This window comes from Kogia breviceps, chromosome 4 (genome assembly GCF_026419965.1).
Source record: "Kogia breviceps isolate mKogBre1 chromosome 4, mKogBre1 haplotype 1, whole genome shotgun sequence".
Taxonomy (NCBI): Eukaryota; Metazoa; Chordata; class Mammalia; order Artiodactyla; family Physeteridae; genus Kogia; species Kogia breviceps.
Genome location: NC_081313.1, coordinates 134,778,032 through 134,799,037, shown reverse-complemented (window position 1 = coordinate 134,799,037; position 21,006 = coordinate 134,778,032).

Here is a 21,006-nt window from a genome sequence, read left to right as displayed (position 1 = left end):
AAAAGTCTACAACAGGAATATTCTATCAGCAAGATTATGATTCAGAATGGAAGGAGAGGGCTTCCCTGATGGCACAGTGGTTGAAAATCTGCCTGCCCATGCAGAGGACATGGGTTCAATCCCTGATCCAGGAAGATTCCACATGCCACAGAGTAACTAAGCCTGTGTGCCACAACTACTGAGCCTGTGCTCTAGAGCCCATGAACCACAACTACTGAGCCCACGAGCCACAACTACTGAAGCCTGAGCACATAGTCCATGTTCCACAACAAGAAGAGCCACCACAATGAGAAGCCTGTGCACCACAACGAAGAGTAGCCTCCACTTACCACAACTAGAGAAAAGACCATGCACTGCAATGAACACCTAACGCAGCCAAAAATAAATAAATGAATAAATTTATGGGGAAAAAAAAGGAATTGAAGGAGAGATCAAGTTTCCCAGACTAGCAAATCTAAAAGAGTTCATCACTAATAAACCAGCCTTATACGCAATGTTGAAAGAATTTACTTAAGCTTAAAAGAAGTCTCACTAATTATTGATAGTAACAAGAAAACAAACAAAAGTAAAAATCTCACTGCAAAGTATACATAGAGTAAGGGTAGTAGATCAAACATTTATTAAGCTTCTGTAAAGAATATAAGACAATAGTAGTATGATTTTTTTTAAAAAAAGAGAGGGCCCAAATAAATTAGAAATGAAAGCAACGATGTTACAACAGACACCACAGAAATACAAAGTATCCTAAGATACACACAGGGTAACTCAGGGCTCAGACTGGACAGAGCCCACTCTCCATTCCCCTGTACATGAGTTACAGGAGCCTCAGGAACTGAGGAGGGGGTACCTGAGGGGAGGCACAAGATAGAAGATGTTAGGCATTAAAATGACTGTATTTATGTTAAACGTGCCTGAACTACATTCACATGAGATGGTTTTGTCCTGTATGTACATCAGCAAATTTAGTCTGCACTGCAGATCATTGGCTTCACCACCTCCACTGACACCATTAACTTCACCTGCTGTGGACCGTCTCCTATAGGATTTCCATAACCACAAAGCATCGAAGCTTCACAGGACCCAGAGTTTGTGAGACTCCACTCAGAGTCTCAACTGCACTCAGAGCTGTAGAGTCACAACAGAGACTCCACTCTTGGAGGGCACACAACAGTACTGTGCACATCAGGACCCAAGGGAAGGAGCAGTGATGCCATAGGAGACTGAGCAGACCTACCTGCTAGTTTTAGAGGGTCTCCTGCTGAGGCGGGGGGGTGGATGTGGCTCACCGTGGGGACAAGGACACTGGGAGCAGAAGTTCTGGGAAGTCCTCCTTGACGTGAGCCCTCCTAGAGTCCGCCATTAGCCCCACCAAAGAACCAGGTAGGCTCCAGTGCTGGGTCGCCTCAGGCCAAACAACCAACAGAGAGGGAACTCAGCCCCATGCATCAGCAGATGAGTGTATTAAAGTTTTATTGAGCTCTACCCACCAAAGCAACACCCAGCTCTACCCACCACCAGTCCCTCATATCAGAAATGTTGCACAAGCCTCTAAGATAGGCTCATCCACCAGAGGGCAGACAGCAGAAGCAAGAAGAACTACAATTGTGCAGCCTGTGGAAGGAAAACCACACTCACAGAAAGACAGTCAAAATGAAAAGGGAGAGGACTTTGTACCAGATGAAGGAAAAAGATAAAACCCCAGAGAAACAACTAAATCAGGTGGAGATAGGCAACCTTCCAGAAAAAGAATTCAGAATAATGATAGTGAAGGTGATCCAAGACCTGGAAAAAGAATGGAGGCAAAGATCGAGAAGATGCAAGAAATGCTTAACAAAGACATAGAAGAATTAAAGAACAGAGATGAACAATACAACAACTGAAATGAAAAATACACTAGAAGGAACCAATAGCAGAATAACTGAGGCAGAAGAACAAGTAAGTGACCTGGAAGACAGAAAGGTAGAATTCACTGCTGTGGAACAGAATAAAGAAAAAAAGAATGAAAAGAAATGAAGACAGCCTAAGAGACTTCTGGGATAACATTAAATGCAACAACATTGGCATTATAGGGGTCCCAGAAGGAGAAGAGAGAGAGAAAGGACCCAAGAAAATATTTAAAGAGATTATAGTCAAAATCTTCCCTAGCATGGGAAAGGAAATAGCCACCCAAGTCCAGGACGCACAGAGAGTCCCAGGCAGGATAAACCCAAGGAGAAAAATGCTGAGACACATAGTAATCAAATTGACAAAAATTAAAGACAAAGAAAAATTATTGAAGACAACAAAGGAAAAATGACAAATAACATACAAGGGAACTCCCATAAGGTTAACAGCTGATTTCTCAGCAGAAAATCTACAAATCAGAAGGGAGTGGCATGATATATTTAAAGTGATGAAAGGGAAGAACCTACAACCAAGAGAACTCTAACCAGCAAGGATCTCATTCAGATTTGATGGAGAAATTAAAAGCTTTACAGAAAGCAAAAGCTAAGAGAGATCAGCACCACCAAACCAGCTCTACAACAAATGCTAAAGGAACTTCTCTATGTGGGAAACACAAGAGAAGAAAAGGATCTACAAAAACAAACCCATAACAATTAAGAAAATAGTAATAGGAACATACATATCAATATTTACCTTAAATGTGAATGGATTAAATGCTCCAACCAAAAGACACAGGCTTGCTGAATGGATACAAAAACAAGATCCATATATATGCTCTCTGTAAAAGCCCCATTTCAGACCTAGGGACACATACAGACTGAAAGTGAGGGGATGGAAAAGGATATTCCATGCAAATGAAAATAAAAAGAAAGCTGGAGTAGCAATTCTCATATCAGATAAAATAGACTTTAAAATAAAGAATGTTACAAGAGACAAGGAAGGACATTACATAATGATCAAGGGATTAATCCAAGAAGAAGATATAACAATTATAAATATATATGTACCCAACATAGGAGCACCTCAATATATAAGGCAACTGCTAACAGCTGTAAAAGAGGAAATTGACAGTAACACAATAATAGCAGGGGACTTTAACAATTTACTTACACCAATGGAAATCATCCAGACAGAAAATTAATAAAGAAACACAAGCTTTAAATGACACAATAGACCAAATAGATTTTATTGATATTTATAGGACATTCCATCCAAAAACAGCAGATTACGCGTTCTTCTCAACTGCACACAGAACATTCTCCAGGATAGATCACATCTTGGATCACAGATAAAGCCTCAGTAAATATAAGACAACTGAAATCATATCAAGCATCTGTTCCAACCACAAGGCTATGAGATTAGAAATTAATTACAGGGATAAAAACCGTAAAAAAAACACAAACACATGGAGGCTAAACAATACGTTACTATATAACCAAGAGATCACTGAAGAAATACAAGAGGAAATCAAAAACTAACTAGAGACAAATGACAACAAAAACATGACGATCCAAAACCTATGGGATGCAGCAAAAGCAGTTCTAAGAGGGAAGATTACAGCACTACAAGCCTACCTCAAGAAACAAGAAAAATCTCAAATAAACAATCTAAACTTACACCTAAAGGAACTAGAGAAAGAAGAACAAAACCCAAAGTTAGTAGAAGGAAAGAAATCATAAAGATCAGAGCAGAAATAAATGAAATAGAAACAAAGAAAACAACAGCAAAGATCAATAAAACTAAAAGCTGGTTCTTTGAGAAGATAAACAAAAATGATAAACCTTTAGCCAGAATCAAGAAAAAGAGGGAGAGGACTGAAATCAATAAAATTAGAAATGAGAAAGGAGAAGTTGCAACAGACACCACAGAAATACAAAGCATCCTAAGAGACTACTACAAGCAACTCAATGCCAATAAAATGGACAACCTGGAAGAAATGGACAAATTCTTAGAAAGGTATAACCTTCCAAGACTGAACCAGGAAGAAATAGAAAATACAAACAGACCAATCACAAGTAATGAAATTGAAACTGTGATTAAAAATCTTCCAGCAAACAAAAGTCCAGAACCAGATGGCATCAGAGGTGAATTCTATCAAACATTTAGACAAGAGCTAACACCCAACCTTCTCAAACTCTTCAGAAATTTGCAGGGGAAGGAACACTTCCAAATTCTTTGTATGAGGGCACCATCACCCTGATACCAAAACCAGACAAAAATACTACAAAAAAGAAAATTATAGGCCAATATCACTGATGAATATAGATGTAAAAATCCTCAACAAAATACTAGCAAACAGAATTGAACAACACATTAAAAGGATCATACAGCATGTTCAGGTGGGATTTATCCCAAGGATGCAAGGATTCTTCAATATACACAAATCAATCAATGTGACACACCATATTAACAAATTGTAGAATAAAAATATGATCACCTCAATAGATGCAGGAAAACCTTTTGACAAAACCCAACACGCATTTATGATAAAATGTCTCCAGAAAGTGAGCAGAGAGGGAATCTATCTCAACATATTAAAGGCCATATTTGACAAATTCACAGCAAACATCATTCTCAATGGTGTAAAACTAAAAGCATTTCCTCTAAGATCAGGAACAAGACAAGGTTGCCCACTCTCACCACTCTTATTCAACCTAGTTTTGGAAGTTCTAGCCACAGCAATTAGAGAAAGTAAACAAATAAAAGGAATCCAAATAGGAAAAGAAGAAGTAAAGCTGTCACTGTTTGCAGATGACATGATACTATACATAGAGAATACTAGGGATGCTACCAGAAAACTACTAGAGCTAATCAATGAATTTGGTAAATTTGAAGGTTACAAAATTAATGCACAGAAATCACTTGCATTCCTATACACTAACAATGAAAGATCAGAAAGAGACATTAATGAAACAATCCCATTCACCACTGCAACAAAAAGAATAAAATACGTAGGAATGAACTTACCTAAGGAGGTAAAATACCTGTACTCAGAAAACTATAAGATACTGCTGAAAGAAATCAAAGATGATATAAACAGCTGGAGGTATAAACCATGTTCTTGGTTTAGAAGAACCAATATTGTGAAAATGACTATACTACCCAAAGCAATCTACAGATTCAATGAAATCCCTATCAAATTACCAGTGGCATTTTCTACAGAACTAGAACAAAAAAATCCTCAAATTTGTATGGAGATGCAAAAGACCCCGAATAGCCAAAGCAGTCTTGAGGGAAATTAAAAGAGATGGAGGAATCAGACTTCCTGACTTCAGACTATATTACAAAGCTACAGTAATCAAGACTATATGGTACTGGCACAAAAACAGAAATATAGATCAATGGAACAGGATAAAAAGTCCAGAGATAAACCTACGTATCTATGGCTAACTCATCTATGACAAAGGAGGCAAGGATATACAATGGAGAAAAGACAGTCTCTTCAGTAATTGGTACTGGGAAAACTGGCCAGCTACACGTAATAGAATGAAATTAGAAGACTCCCTAACACCATACACAAAAATAAACTCAAAATGGATTAGAGACCTAAATGCAAGACAAGACACTATAAAAGTCTTAGAGGAAAACACAGGCAGAACACTCTATGCCATAAATCACAGCAAGATCCTTTTTGACCTACCTCCTAGAGAAATGGAAATAAAAACAAAAATAAACAAATGGGACCTAATGAAACTTAAAAGCTTTTGCACAGCAAAGGAAAACATAAACAAGACGAAAAGACAACCCTCAGATTGGGAGAAAATATTTTCAAATGAAGCAAAAGACAAAGGATTAATCTCCAAAATGTACAAGCAGCTCATGTAGCTCAACATCACAAAAACAAAGAACCCAATCCAAAAATGGGCAGAAGACTTAAATAAACATTTCTCCAAAGAAGATATACAGATTGCCAACAAACACATGAAAGGATGCTGAACATCACTAATCATTAGAGAAATGCAAATCAAAACTACCGTGAGGTATCACCTCACAACAGTCAGAATGGCAATCATCAAAGAATCTACAAACAATAAATGCTGAAGAGGCATTTATTGGAGAAAAGGGAACCCTCTTGCACTGTTGGTGGGAATGTAAATTGTTATAGCCACTATGGAGAACAGTATGGAGGTTCCTTAAAAAACTAAAAATAGAAGTACCATATGACCCAGCAATCCAATTACTGGGCATTTACCCTGAGAAAAACCACAATTCAAAAAGAGTCATGTACAACAATGTTCATTGCAGCTCTATTTACAATAGCCAGGACATGGAAGCAACCTAAGTGTCCATTGGCAGATGAATGGATAAAGAAGATCTGGCACATATATACAATGGAATATTACTCAGCCATAAAAAGAAACGAAACTGAGTTATCTGTAGTGAGGTGGATGGATTTAGAGTCTGTCCTACACAGTGAAGTAAGTCAGAAAGAGGAAAACAAATACCGTATACTAACACAGATATATGGAATCTAAAGGAGAAAAAAGTTTATGAGGAACCTAGGGGCAGAACAGGGTTAAGGACACAGACGTAGAGAAAGGACTTGAGGACACAGGCAGGGGGAAGGGTAAGCTGGGACAAAGTGAGAGAGTGACATGGACATATATACATTATCAAATGTAACATCGATAGCTACTGGGAAGCAGCCACATAGCACACGGAGATCAGCTTGGTGCTTTGTGACCACCTAAAGGGGTGGGATATGGAGGGTGGGAGGGAGATGCAAGAGGGAGGGGATATGGTGATATATGTATATGTATAGCTGATTCACTTTGTTATACAGCAGAAACTAACACACAATAGTAAAGCAATTATACTCCAATAGAGATGTAAATGGAAAAAAAAGAAAGCCCAGAGACAGACCTACACAGCTATGGTCCACTAATCTATGACAAAGGAGGCAAGGATATACAATGGAGAAAAGACAGTCTCTTCAATAAGTGGTGCTGGGGAAAATGGACAGCTACATGTAAAAGAATGAAATTAGAACACTCCCTAATACCATACACAAAAATAAATTCAAAATGGATTAGAGACCTTAATTTAAGACCAGACAGTATAAAACTCTTAGAGGAAAACATAGGAAGAATTTTCTGACATAAATCACAGCAAGATCTTTTTTGTTCCACCTCCTAGAGTAATGCAATAAAAAAGAAAAATAAACAAATGAGACTTAATGAAATGTAAAAGCTTTTGCAAAGCAAAGGAAACTACAAACAAGATGAAAAGACAACCCTCAGAATGGGATAAAATATTTGCAAATGAATCAACGGACAAAGGATTAATCTCCAATATGTATAAACAGCTCATGCAGCTCAATATTTTAAAAAAACAACCCAATACAAAAATGGGCAGAAGGTCTAAATAGACATTTCTTCCAAGAAGACACAGAGATGGCCATGAAGCACATGAAAATCTGCTCAACATCACTAATTATTAGAGAAGTGCAAATCAAAACTACAATGAGGTATCACCGCACACCTGTAAGAATGGGCATCATCAGAAAATCTACAAACAACAAATGCTGGAGAGGGTGTGGGGAAAAGGAACCCTCTTCCACTATTGGTGGGAATGTAAATTGATACAGTCACTATGGAGAACACTATGGAGGTTCCTTAAAAAACTAAAAATAGAATTACCATACGATCCAGCAATCCCACTACTGAGCATATACCCAGAGAAAACCATAAATCAAAAAGACACGTTCACCAAAATGTTCCTTGAAGCACTGTTTACAATAGCCAGGTAATGGAAGCAACCTAAATGCCCACAGACAGACCAATGTTTAAAGATGTGGTACATATATACAATGGAATATTACTCAGCCATAAAAAGGAATGAAATTGGATCATTTGTAGAGATGTCAATGGATCTAGAGACTGTCATACAACGTGAAGTAAGTCAGAAAGAGAAAAACAAATATTGTATACTAATGCATATATGTGGAACCTAGAAAAATGATACAGATGAAATGGCTTGCAGGGCAGAAATAGAGACACAGATGTAGAGAACAAGCATATAGACACCAAGGGGGGAAAGCCGTGGGGGGGGGTGGTGGGAGTAATTGGGAGATTGGGGTTGACATGTATACACTTATATGCATCAAATACATAACCAATAAGAACCTGCTGTATAAAAAAACAAAGTAAAATTCAAAAAATTAAATAAAATTATAAAAATAAAAAAAATTCTTTCCTTCCCATAGATGTATTTATATGACTGAATTATTTCCATGCTTATATCTATAAATACAAAAAAGAGGAATAAAACCTACCTCGAACTAAAAAATTAAAAAGTACAGAATCCACCAGTTATACAGAGGAAAACCCTATCAGGGCCCTTGCTCCAGTGGTAAACAATTCTGAAGTTGGTCAGAGGTGGGGAATCGTCTCCCATGCAGTCAGCAGCACCCCCGCAAGGAGCGTCCTCATTGAAAGCTGGGGGACCGTGCCGAGGCATCCCTGAGTAAACGTGAGCTGACCCCCAGGCCAGCTGCTGCTGAACTGTTCCCACCCTTCCCAGGTAAAACACCTGAATGTGTGCAAGGACTTGAAAACCTAGAGGAAGGGCCGTGGAGCCACACCAGCCACAGCACGCAGGCCGACTTGGGGCCTGCAGGCCAGCCAGGATGGCCCTGGCCCCGGGCGCTCTTCTGGAAGCTTTCCATCTCCTTGCCTGACGTACCCATCCTGTCCCGGCCCCCACTGCTTTTTTCCTTCCTCACCTCTGCCCGGGGAGAAATTCCAGCGGCAGGTATGGGTGACACATCCTCTTCTTTAGCAAGTGGCAGCCCAGCAACTCCTGCAGAAAGTCCAGCAGAGTTCCAGTCACATCGGGCCACCCACAGAGCTGTGGGCCCTACTCCCTCCCACCAGCCCAGCCCCGAGACTGCTGATGGGGCAGAGAATATGGCGTCAGGCACAGCTGCAGGGGCTCTTGCTGCCTGGAGCGGTGTTAATATTGACCTCAGCCCAGGCACACCTGGGGAGGGCTGGCTGGCCTGGTCACGCTGCTCAGGTCAGCCAATCCTCGCCCCTCAGAGGCTCACAGTTTCAGAAAATGGGCCTTGCTGCACCGGCCAGTTCCAAGGAACAGGTGTAGGTCCTGAGGGGCAGGATAGACAAGGACCTGCATGTCTTGCTTGTTTTCTAATCATTTTGTCTAGTCCACGAGTGGGAAACAACTTCAAGAAGACCCTCTCCTAATGAGAGGAACCCAGGAGTCAGGGAGAGGAGTGGTGATGGGTGAAAACAGAGACCTGGTGCCCCAGCTGCAGTGGAAGCCTCTGGAAGACCCGGTGGAAGGAGGCCACACAGAGTGAAGCCCAGTGTCACAGACCTGTCCTGGAGCTGCTGTTTGTTAGTTCAGGTCCTGCTCTGAGGTGCTTTGTGTCAGCTCTGACCAACAAGTGAGCTGGAGGTGCTCTGAAATGAGGGCTTTGTGCACAGTTCCTGTGTGCCCAGCCTTGCCGGGGTACCTGCCCAGGTGACCTCCATACCCTGGGAGGGGCCTGACCACGAGAGTCCCATGGGCTGCTGGGAACCTGCTCAGCTGAGCTCCATACCCTGGGAGGGGCCTGACCACGAGAGCCCCGTGGGCTGCTGGGAACCTGCTCAGCTGAGCTCCATATCCTGGGAGGGCCCTGACCACGAGAGCCCCGTGGGCTGCTGGGTTGAGCTCTGAGCACCCCGCGTGCTGGGAGGGGGCTGTGTGTATGAGCGTCCTCTCTGTGCAGCTGGCACAGATTTGCTTAACAACTTCCCTGTGGGCAGTGCTGGGATGGAATGAGGACAAGGAGATGCCACGGACCCCCTGAACCCCTGTCCATCCCGAGTGATGAGGTGAGTAGGCGGATGCTGGTCACTGGGCTGCGTGAGGGAGGCCCCACAGGTACCTCTTGTGTCTTCCACCTGACACACAGAGGCCTCCCCAGGACAGAGCAGACAGCCTGCCTGGGCAGGTGGGAGCTCCTGGTGACCCTGCAGGGGACATGAGAGGGACGGACCAGGCAGGAGGGGGAGGGAGCCCAGGCAGAGCCTTGGGGCCAAGGGGTCCTTTCTGGGTCTGAGCTGGGAGTGGACGTGTAGGTGGTGAGTGTGATCCAGGAAAGCTGCCCTGGTGACGTGAGGCTGAACGTGCTTCAGTGACAAGCCTTCCGGATGATCCCAGAACAGGATAGTGAGATGGATCCTGTTAGAAGAAGGTGAGTGAGTCCCCCCAGGAGGAGGCTCTGTGAGCTGGCCCCGGGAGGGGGTGACGGGAACAGGCGTGGAACCTGAGGGGAGTGGGCAGTCCCCCTGGGCAGGCGGCAGGTTCAGACCCCACTCCGTGGTCCCACAGCTGTGCTTCCGGCTGGATTACTTGGCTTCTCGGAGCCTCAGCTTCCTGGTCTGCTCGTGGGGTGATGGTAGCACGGACTGACTAGTAATTTGCTCAGAACAGGGTAGGAAGGGGTCTAGTGGAAATTCCACAGAACACCGTCAGTATGGGAATCCCGGGCCCTGTTTCCTGCAGGTCTGTCTTCAGGATCAGGTGAGCAAATCTGAGCAGACTTGCAGCAGAGCCTGGGGATGGGCTCCGTTTGGTGGGTCTCCCTGTTTCCTGAATCTCGGAAGGAGCAACTCCAGCGGGCAGTGGCAGCTTCTTTCCACACATGGAAGCATCCAGACCTCAAGGCCCAGCAGCCCCCGAGCCCTGTGTCTGGGCCCCCGGGAAGCAGACGGGACAGACCGGTGTCCTCCTTGCCCTCTTCCTGCCCAGAATATTCGAGGTCCAGGCCGTCATTAGGGAGAAGCAGGGATGGGGGTGTCCCATGTGGGAAGAGGACACGGAGCAGAGTGTGTGCGTGGACGTCCACACCGGGAATGTGGGTCGGTGGGGCGCGGGCTCTGGGAGGTGCAGACGGGGGGGCCTGATGGAGCAGGGCGGGGCCGGGGGTCCTGGGGGGAGGGGGTGCGAGCTGTGCCTGTACCGGGCCTCAGACTCCACGAGGCTTCCATCCCCTGGTCACTGGGGACGAGGGGCCGAGCAGCGTTGGTGGAATGACCACTTGTGTCCCCAGGCCCTGGCAGCCTCAGCCCTTCAGGCTCTGGGTCGGGGAGCCTGAGGACTGCAGGTCCAGCTGTGCCCACAGGGAAGCCTGCAGGGGTCGAGCAGGAAGCACTGGGTGGTCTCGCCTGTGCGGAAGCTTCTGAGCCAGTGTCCGGGTGGAACTCTCACCTCGCACCTGGGTTTCAAGTCCACAGCTCAGATTACCTTCAGCTGCTTGCTTTGTTTTCTAGACACAAAGTCCTAATATCTCCTATGTCCCCTGCCCGTGAAAAGGCACGTCTGATCTGGCACCAGGTGCTGCCTCTGGTCCCTCCTGACTGGACGCCCAACAGCCAGTGTCACCGCGTCGTGACTGTCAGGGGGTGTCAGGCATGGGGGGACGAGAGCACACGGTCCAGGCCCACGAGGGGCTGTGCCATCCACGGAGCCACTGCTTTGGCTGTACGTGTTCCCTCCCCCACCCCGCGGGCAGAGATAACCACCCCCTTCCAGACTGTTACCAAGTGAAGTCATGTGGACCCTGCTCGGGCCCTCGCCTGGCGAGGCGCTCTGCCTCAGTGGGGAAGGTTTCCTTTTTCCATAGGGGTGCAAGTAGGCAAATAACAAAACCAAAGCTGAGACCACCACAGTACAGGCTCTGTTCAGTGGCTAAAGAATGCAGAAGCGGGCTTCCCTGGTGGCGCAGTGGTTGAGAATCCGCCTGCCGATGCAGGAGACACGGGTTCGTGCCCTGGTCCGGGAGGATCCCACATGCCGCGGAGCAACTGAGCCCGTGAGCCATGGCCGCTGGGCCTGCGCGTCCGGAGCCTGTGCTCCACAACGGGAGAGGCCACAACAGTGAGAGGCCCGCATACCGCAAAAAAAAAAAAAAAAAAAAAAAAAAAAAAAAAAAAAAAAAAAAAAAGAATGCAGAAGCGGGAACTAAGTTCACAGGTCAACTTCTCGCCCTCCTGGAGAGAGTGCTTTAATTTTAAAGAGTAAAGATAAAGGGAGGAGGAGTGAGGCTAATGATGGGGTGAAGAGGCCTTCCGAGGAAGGGCAGGGCTTTTTCCAAGGGGATGGAGCACCACCTCATTTTACCCGTTTCTGGTCATTCATGTCCAGTCATGGCCACCGGTAGGTGTGTCACTGAATATGCTGATATAGTAAATTCAACACGTGATGAGACTCAGTGTCTGTTGCAGGTCACATTCGTTACCATCTTGGTCCCAGCTGGTTCCATCTGTTTGTTTGTAGCTTCCTTTCTTATCTCTGGACCCCTTAACTTAAATACTTAGGTGAACTCCTGCTGAAGGTGGGGGGTGGAGGACAGCCCTGTGAAAGGTGGATGCACGGGTTTTGAGCACGGCCTGGAGCAGCTCTGACAACGGAGGAGGAGGCTGAGACTGGAGGTCAGTCTGATGCCCGCACTGGAGCCTGTGGTCTGCTTGCGGAGGTGGTCAGCTGGGGCACGTGTCAGGGAAGTTTCTTGGTCTTTACACAGAAGATGCGAACGTGGGCCCAGATACAGAGCTGCCTGCAGACACTGTTACAGAAACCCCTGATTCTTTCTTGGGAAAAGTGGTGGGGGGGCATTCAGGCAACAGAGCATACTGCTTGCTCTGGATGTTCTTGTGGGGAAGTGGGTGCATAGCAACAGGGGCTCAGCCTGCATAACCTCAGAAGCCCTCCCAGGACAGCTCCAGAACCGCTTCTGAAATGGCAAGAAGTGGGTCTTCCACCCACTAGACGTGGAGGAGAGGGCTGGGGTCTGCAGGGCCGCCTTCACCTTCAGGGACCGGCTGGGAGGCTCACAGGACTCAGCACATGCTCGTGGCTTGTGTGCTCACAGCTGAGATGGGTCACACACAGCACACAGTAGCGATGCAGGGAGGGAGGGTCCCTGCTCCCGTCACCTCCTGACCCTCCATGTCCCCTCCTTCCCTCGAGGACCTCTAGGGTGTCTCTTCCCCCAGCTACAAAGGGCAGAACCACGATAGTTACCCGCAACCCTGTGTCCCCAGGAAGCTCATTAGAGGATTGGCACCTGGCTGGGGGCTGGTCACATGGTGTTCTCTGCCCTCACTCTCCAAAATGCTGGTGCCCAAAAGGGGAACCGGGGTTCAGCATGAACCACATGGTTTGTGCACACAGCACAGGTGCAGGGGGCTGCCCCTAACGGGAGGTGGGAGGGCTTAGATCAGGGCAGGGACCTGCTCACCAGCTGCATTAGCTTCCCAGGGCAGCTGTGACAAACGACCACAAACGGAGGCTCAGAGCAACAGAAACCTGTCCTCTCTCAGTCCTGGAGACCAGACGTCTGAGATCAAGGTGTCCCAGGGCCGCGCTCCCTCCGGAGGCTTCAGGGGAGGGTCCTGCCTGCCTCTTCCAGCTCCTGGGGGCTCCAGGCATCCCTGGTCTTGTGGCTGCATCCCTCCCGTCTCTGTCTTCAGATGGTGTCTCCTGTGTGTCTGTGTCTCTCCTCTGGTCTCTTAGAAGGACACTGTCACTGATTTAGGGCCACCCTGATCCAAGACGACCTCATCTTCAGACCCACAACTAATTATACCTGCAAAAACCCTACTTCCAAATAAGGTTCCATTCTCAGATTCTGGGGGGCATGATGTGGACATAACTTCTTGGGGGTCCCCATTCAACCCACTGTAGCACCCAGTTCCCAGATGCCAGCCGACCTTCCTCAGAACAGCATCAGGCTGGTGATGTTCTGTGTTTCTGCACGGAGTTGTCTCTTGTTTCTTGTGGTAACAGTGAGGTTGGGTGGGGGGCACTTCTGGCTGACCTCCCGGTCATTCCAGGGACCATGCTGATGTGTCCTTCCCGTGAGGGTGCGAGCACGGCCAGGACACCCTGAGAATACTCCACACTGACTGCTCGGTGGTCAGACACCTGCACGGACTGGACCAGGCCCCGAAACTCTGTACCTTCTACCACATCCACAGCCTGGTGGACTCTGTGCGGGCCTCTGACCAGGAGGTGTGGACCGGCAGGATCGATGCGAGCCCTCCTGCCTGCCACGTGGCCTCCAGCCCACCACAGACCCTCCAGTTCTGCCATGGACACCCCCATCGCATTAGCCCCCAAGAGGGCTTCTGGGAGGAGTGAGAACTTGACCATGAAGAAGACAGGGCAGGCACTAACTGCAGCAGGTGAAGGTAAGAACTGGAGGTGCTTGGCTCTTTGTCCCCCAAAGACCCCGAATGTGGGCTCTGACTTGATGGGTCCACCTCTACCTGAGCTCAGCTGGGGGGGTCGCTGCAGAGAGAGCACATCCTTGGGTGATTTTCCAACTCTCCCCACCCCCAGCTTCACCCCCTGGGCCCCCCTGGCCCAATAATAGTCTTTAAATAGTGTCTGTCACCCATCAGGCCTGCGTGGGAGATTTTAGTATTGTGTGGGAGTCCAGCGACCAGCGCCCATGTGTCCTGGGTGTCTTGGGAGAGGAGGGAGCCTCACTCTCACGTTCCTGCCCCAGCGTACCTGGGGTCAGGTCAGCAGACCCAGGCTCTGTTCTGGCAGAAGCTCCCTCTCTGTGAACAAGTCTTCCCCCACTCCCGTTATCCTCACTGGAGGCTCAGGAGTCCACAGCATCGGGGCACCTCCAGCACCAGGACCCCACCCTAGGGAACTTCTCAAGAGCAGGGACCAGGCCTGGGGGCGGAGGAGAGGAGGGGGCCGGCCTCTTCAGGATCCCTGGGGCTAGGATGCCTCCTACGCAGGAGGGCCTTGGACTCAGCTTAACTACCACCCGGGTCTCCTACCCTTCCCTGGTAGGGGGGCCCTTCAGATTCCAGGGCCTCAAGATCCTCCCCACCGACCTCTGACCCCAACTGCAGAGTCAGGGACCCAGAGACCCCCTCCCTGGCTTCTTTTTTCTTGGAGGCTTCCAGAATTCCCTGAAGCTGTTATATACAGGGTTTATTGTGGTGAAGGATGCAAGTTAAAATCAGCGAGGACAGAGGGGATAAGCAGGGTCCAGCCTCCTAGGCTGTAGCAGCCCAGGGAAGCCCACCTGAGTTGTGAAGTGCAGGGTTTATTAGGGTCTGTCATGTCAATGTGGGGACTGCCATGTGCCGGACCTCAGCCTCTAGCCCCCGGGGTCGACTCAGGAAGCCCAACGGTGCATCACGCCGCCAGCACAGACCAGCCTGGAGCGAGGCTCACAGAGCACAGACACTCCCGTCAGACTCAAGGTGACCTCTGGAGCCAGGACAGAGGCCCCGCCTCTCTGTGGGCAGGTGAACCCACACCACCCAGGCCCTGGTGCAGTGCCCGTTCTGCGTGGTCAGCTGGGTGCACGCGGGTCAGCCAGTGTTTGTGTCTCAGCCTGTGACCACTGACCACACTGTCCTGCTCTGCTCACAAGAGCGAGGCCAATGGAGGGACAACGGGGGTGGGAACAAAGCCGGGTCGGGGTCAGGCTGGGTGAGAAAGGGCCAAGGAGCGAGAACAATGCTGCCCTTGCCCGGTGAGCCGAGAGCTGACGTCCGCCCTGTGGGCAGCCCCTCTCCCCACATCCCGAGGTAAGGCTGCCTTTCCTGCACCCTGGGGCAGGGTCATGCCTGTGCATACAGCAGGACGCACAGCAGTGCACGCAGCAGGCCCGATGCCTGCCCTTGACATGTACTTGGGAGCTTGGTGAGGGTGGACCATCCCGACAGGACCTGGGCTGAGCCCGGGGAGGATGGAGGGGAGAAGCGTTTGGGAGCCCCTACAGGGGGTCCTCACCTGTCTGCACAGGGGGACTGAGGACACCGATCGGGGTGGGCAGGCGAGGAGCCAAGTCCTGGGTCATCCCTGAGGCTGACGAGGGGTTTGGAGGGGCTGATCGCAGGATCCTGTGGAGAAAGAGGACCCGAGGCAGTGGGGAAGGTGGAGACAGTGCCGGAGGCAGGACGGAGAGACCAGCAGGCGGCGCTGCAGGCGTGGAATCAGGGCTGCACCCGTCAGAGCGGCCCCCGAGCCCCGCACCTCTGGAAGCTTCGCAGCGTCCGGACAGAACCTCAGAGGATCAGGGGCCGGAGGGATGGGAAGAGTTTGGAAAAGTCACCCCAACTCCACATGTCCTGGGGGAGGGGTACCCACTCCAGTCTCATTCCTTAGACTTTCCCCACATGGGGAAGTCCCCACAATAAACAGCCAGTCATGAAAGGCTTGGAATTTGCCTGAGGATAAAAGGGAAGTGGGAAAAGGAATGGAAAACAAGCTCTACCTGCTTGGACAGCACATGCCACTCAAACTTGCAATCAGGAAGAGGAATTTCCCAAAAGATCAGGCTGCCCCGTAACCACAATGGGGCTTAAAGCAATCCTGCCACTTTGTGTCCCCTTCCAGAAACAAGTTGAAGAAAGTTGCTCAGGAGCACTGCACTTCACAAACCTGCAGAGCTCTAAATGATAACTCTCGTCCAAAAATAAATTGAGGTAAGGCAATGAAGAGGATTTGAAAACAAGGCAGAATTGCACGAAACAGATTTCGAGAGGTACATCGGACTGGCCTTGACAGCACATGAGAAGCGGCAGAACTTGGACAATGATGCAGTTGGCCAAAAAGGGCGTATGAGTTTCTTCCTGAATATATTCAGGAAAAAACGCATACGCCCTTTTTGGCCAACCAAGCACGCGGGGAGAGCAAACCAGCACTAAAAGGAAGTCTCACTTCCTCCCTGGTCAAAAGGGCCATCCGAAAAAAGTGTAGAAACCAGAAAGGCAGGACAGGCCAGGGAGACAAGGGAGCCTTGTTAAGGTGCTGGGAGGGATGGAAAATGCCAACAGCCACTCTGGAGAAGTGTATGCTGTTTTCTAAAACATGTACAAAACAGAACCACAGAGCATAGGGCACCTCCACACATGGGCGTATATCTTGGGAAAACTAAAAATCAAACAGACGGAGGCATCCCAAAGTTTAGGGCTTCTCTCTTTACAACAACCTCGACTTAGGTACACCTTTCATATCCCAGGGAAGAGAAAAATGGACAAAGAAGGTGTGCTATTTACACCAAGCATTGTTAATGGATGACCACAACAAAAGCAACCATGATTGCAATTACCAAACACAAAACACACTCATACTATGTCATAATATTGACATTCAGTCCAGTAATCCTCCACTGTAACAGTTTGTTTACTTTGTAGTGAAAGACATCATGTATTTTTAAATTATGAGCATTCACCTGAGGTCTTTAAAAATCAACAAAAACATAATTTTGTGATCTCTTTCATTTATTCTGGTTCTAAGTGCTCATTTCTAAATGAAAATATTTCAGTATGTTATTGTCATCTTATAACATCATATTTCAAATGACTGACTACTGTCTCTCCAAGATGAAATATGAGGAACTCATAATTAGGCTCTCCAAAGATTTACTCTCTGAATCTGTATTACCCTTCTGCTGAACTCCACACTGTTTATTATTCTCTGAGAATATTATTTTTCTTGTTTGGCCATCACATGCTCTTTCATTTCATGAAGTTTTTTCCTACAATTTTATGCCTAGTTTATTTCTGAGAATATGCATTATTTCAGATTGATATTTATAGACACAAAGACTTCTCTATAATTCCCTGAGAGTTTCAAGAACTCCTTCTTTTTTTTAATACCTAGATTCTGAAGCTCTCCACAAAGCATTACTAAGATTGCATTTACATAAATATCTACATATTAATCACACATTAATGCATTTACAATTGTATTATGCTTTATTGCTAATTTTGGAGCATATACATAGCTGTCTTATTTACCACCCTCTTGGAAATCATTTTAATATCTGTACTTAGGACTTGAAAGAGAATGAATAAATAAAAACATGAAGAATATGCAAATACAATTTATATAGTTCTCATAAAATTATCCAGAAAAAAGAAGAGTCCAGATACTCTGCAGGCATGATACTCGAGAATGTGTAGTCTTCCGGCAGGAAAACATGCAGTAATCCATGTGGCAGAGTTTACCTGTGACCAGCTGGTGTTAGTGACCTAGGCATTCCTTACGTGCAACATATCAAGAGTGGAAAAAGGGAATTTGTCACTTGTGGCAACAAGTATAATGAAGATTCATAGCAGGTCATGCTCATATATTCAGCACAGGTACAATCAAAACTTTGCTCAATTCTGGTAGATCTAAGTCTGTATCTGTTACCCTGTCTTTAATGAGGAAATGTCAGAACTGACTTACCAAAAAAAAAGTGTTTTGTTGGTTTGTTTTAATTACAGTCACGGTGAGTAAGACATAGCTCAAAACAACTAATGTGACTTACTGATTCTCTCATCAGGAAATACAGTTTCACCTTCCCTGTTTATTCTCCACATCCTGTAGTAAGTTAAGTTTCAATGAAAGATAAATCTACAGGGTGAAAAGAAAACTTAACATGTGTTGAAAAGATCATTCTGACAGGTTTGATCACGTATGTCAGTGTTTCTGGCGATGGACACAAGCCAGAGCTCCCTACTCTGACGTTTTCACTGATGTCATTCCCCTTGATCCTCAATTTGAAAGTGGATAAAAATGTTTTCTATGTTTTCTTCTTTAAGAAATTAAATAAAGAATGCTTTCTAGACATGATCCTCTAATGATTTTCAGTCAGTGGTCATCAAGAGAAGAAAAGCACAGAATCTCATCCCCACAGAAGGGTGACATTCAGTCAGGTAAGAAAATTCTCCCCAAAATCAGAGCTTCATCTTTAACATACAATCAAAGGATTTAACAGGTTCTGCATCACTCTGCAGTCAGCCCTACGATATGGGATTGGCTCTGAGACTCTCACATCAGATGACTGACAAACATGTCATAGTACCCTGATCTGGTACCACATCCTGCCTCTCTTGATGATCTCCTGCAGGGACATTGGAATATTCCAGGATATTTCCTGGAGCCCTCTACTCTACACAGGTACACTTCCAAGTAGAAAGAGAAGCTTTGATTTTCACTGGGACCCCTGCTCTCTCCAACCAACCTCTCTAGAAATATGATGTTCTAATCTCTCCTGATTAGAACATTTCAAGGTCTCTCCCTGTGCTAATTTAGTAAAGGTAAAGGAGAAACAACAAAGAGCAAACTATGCAGGGAGCAATATATAACATTCCTTTACTTAATGTATTTATCTGATATACCCAAATATTGAGAAATATAGATTCATTTCATAATGGTCAAGAAAATGGTCAAGAAAAGAGGAGGAGGAACCTCTATGCCAACAGTATATATATTCCATATAAAATGGAATCAATATTGCATAAGCTCCAGCCTAAGCTTAGCTACGAGGTACTAACTCTTCTCATAAAGAAGAAATAGTTCTCCATCATTTGAAGCACACTGAGGACTCAGACAGCTGGACACTGAGGGTGTAGTCTCCTCACGCGAATTCTGTACCTGCATCACAGAGCAATGAAATATTCCCAAAGAATTATTAAGGATGAGGTGGGGAACCGAAAGAAGAAAGGTGAATCCATACTCTCCCCTACCATCTGTTCTGCTGGATATTACCACCACCTTAGCCCAATATGACCTTCCCACTTTCCTCTGGGCCTCCCTACTTTCCACCTCCATCCTCTCAGTATATCTTACCTACACTTGGGAACGACTCTAGTTTTTCCACTGATCTTTATCAACAAGTAATCCAAATACCAACTGTGTATATAACTCCTTAGAAACCTCAGGTCTGACTCATTAATACATGACCTTCGAAGTCCAAAGTTTTCTTAATTCCCTTTATTATTTATTTTTCTAATTTCCATGTACTTACACTGTCAGGACCTCCACTGTTCTCAGGTTCGTGTTCCCTGCAAAATCTGTCAACCTAGACATAGACTTAAGTACCACCCTCTGATTGTCTCCTACGTTATCCAGTTTTTACAAAAACCTCAGCAAGCCTTATGGACTTTATTAAAGACTCTTTAAGATAACCCATGAGAGATAGCAGTACACCCACAGATATCTATTTAATACATCCTCAGAGTAATGAAGACTCTCAGCTCTTCTTCTTCAACATATGCAGTGTCTCACCCATCTGATTACTCTCTGCTCTATCCCAGGTACACTCTCTTTCCTCATATTACATTCTTTCCCAACTTTGTATGTTGGTAAAATCAAACAACATAAAATATAACATGTTAATTATTATAAAGTGCACCGTTCAGTAATATTAAATACATTCATATTACTGGGCGATCAACATCGCCATTTATCTTTCTAATTGTTTTCTAGGTTTTAAAACTGTAACTCTATATCCTTTAAACATAACTTTCCTTTTTGTTCCATAGACACATGAAAAGCATCATTACCCTCCCAGATTCTATGGTTTTGACTACACTAAGTATCCCATATAATTGAAATAAGTCGTTGTATTGTTATGACTCAATAAAAGTCACAAAAATGGCATTTTGGGAAACTAAATTTCCTCAAGATTCATCCATGTTGTAGCATATTCCTACATCTTTTCCTTCTTAACACTGAATAATATTGTATTATATGGGTATACCACACTTTGCTTATCCAGGAACTAATGGATGAGCACTTACTTTGCTTTCATATTTTAGCTACTCTGATTATTACTGCTCTAAACACTAGAGTACAAATATTTAAGACCCTAATTTCAATTCCTTTGGGTATACCTCAGAGTAAGATTCCTGGATCATGTAGTAATTCTATTTTTCAATATCTGAAAAACTGCCATACTCTTTTGCAAAACACCTGTATCATTCTACATTCCCACTGACATAGCACAATGCTTCCTACTCCCTCACTTCCTCACCAATACTTGTTTTCTGCTTGTGTATGTGTGTGTGTGCTTGTGTGTGTATGCATGCACACAAATATATAAACACGCATTTAGTGATATGGAGCATCTATTCAAGTGCTTAGTCATTTGTACATCTTTTTGAAGAACCATCTATTCAAGTCTTTTATCCATTTTTGAATCAGGGTGTTTGCTTTTAGTTGAATTGTAGAAGTTCTTGGTATATTCTGAAGAGAAATCTCTTGTCAGATAGATGGCTTTCAAATATTTTCTCCCATCTGTGG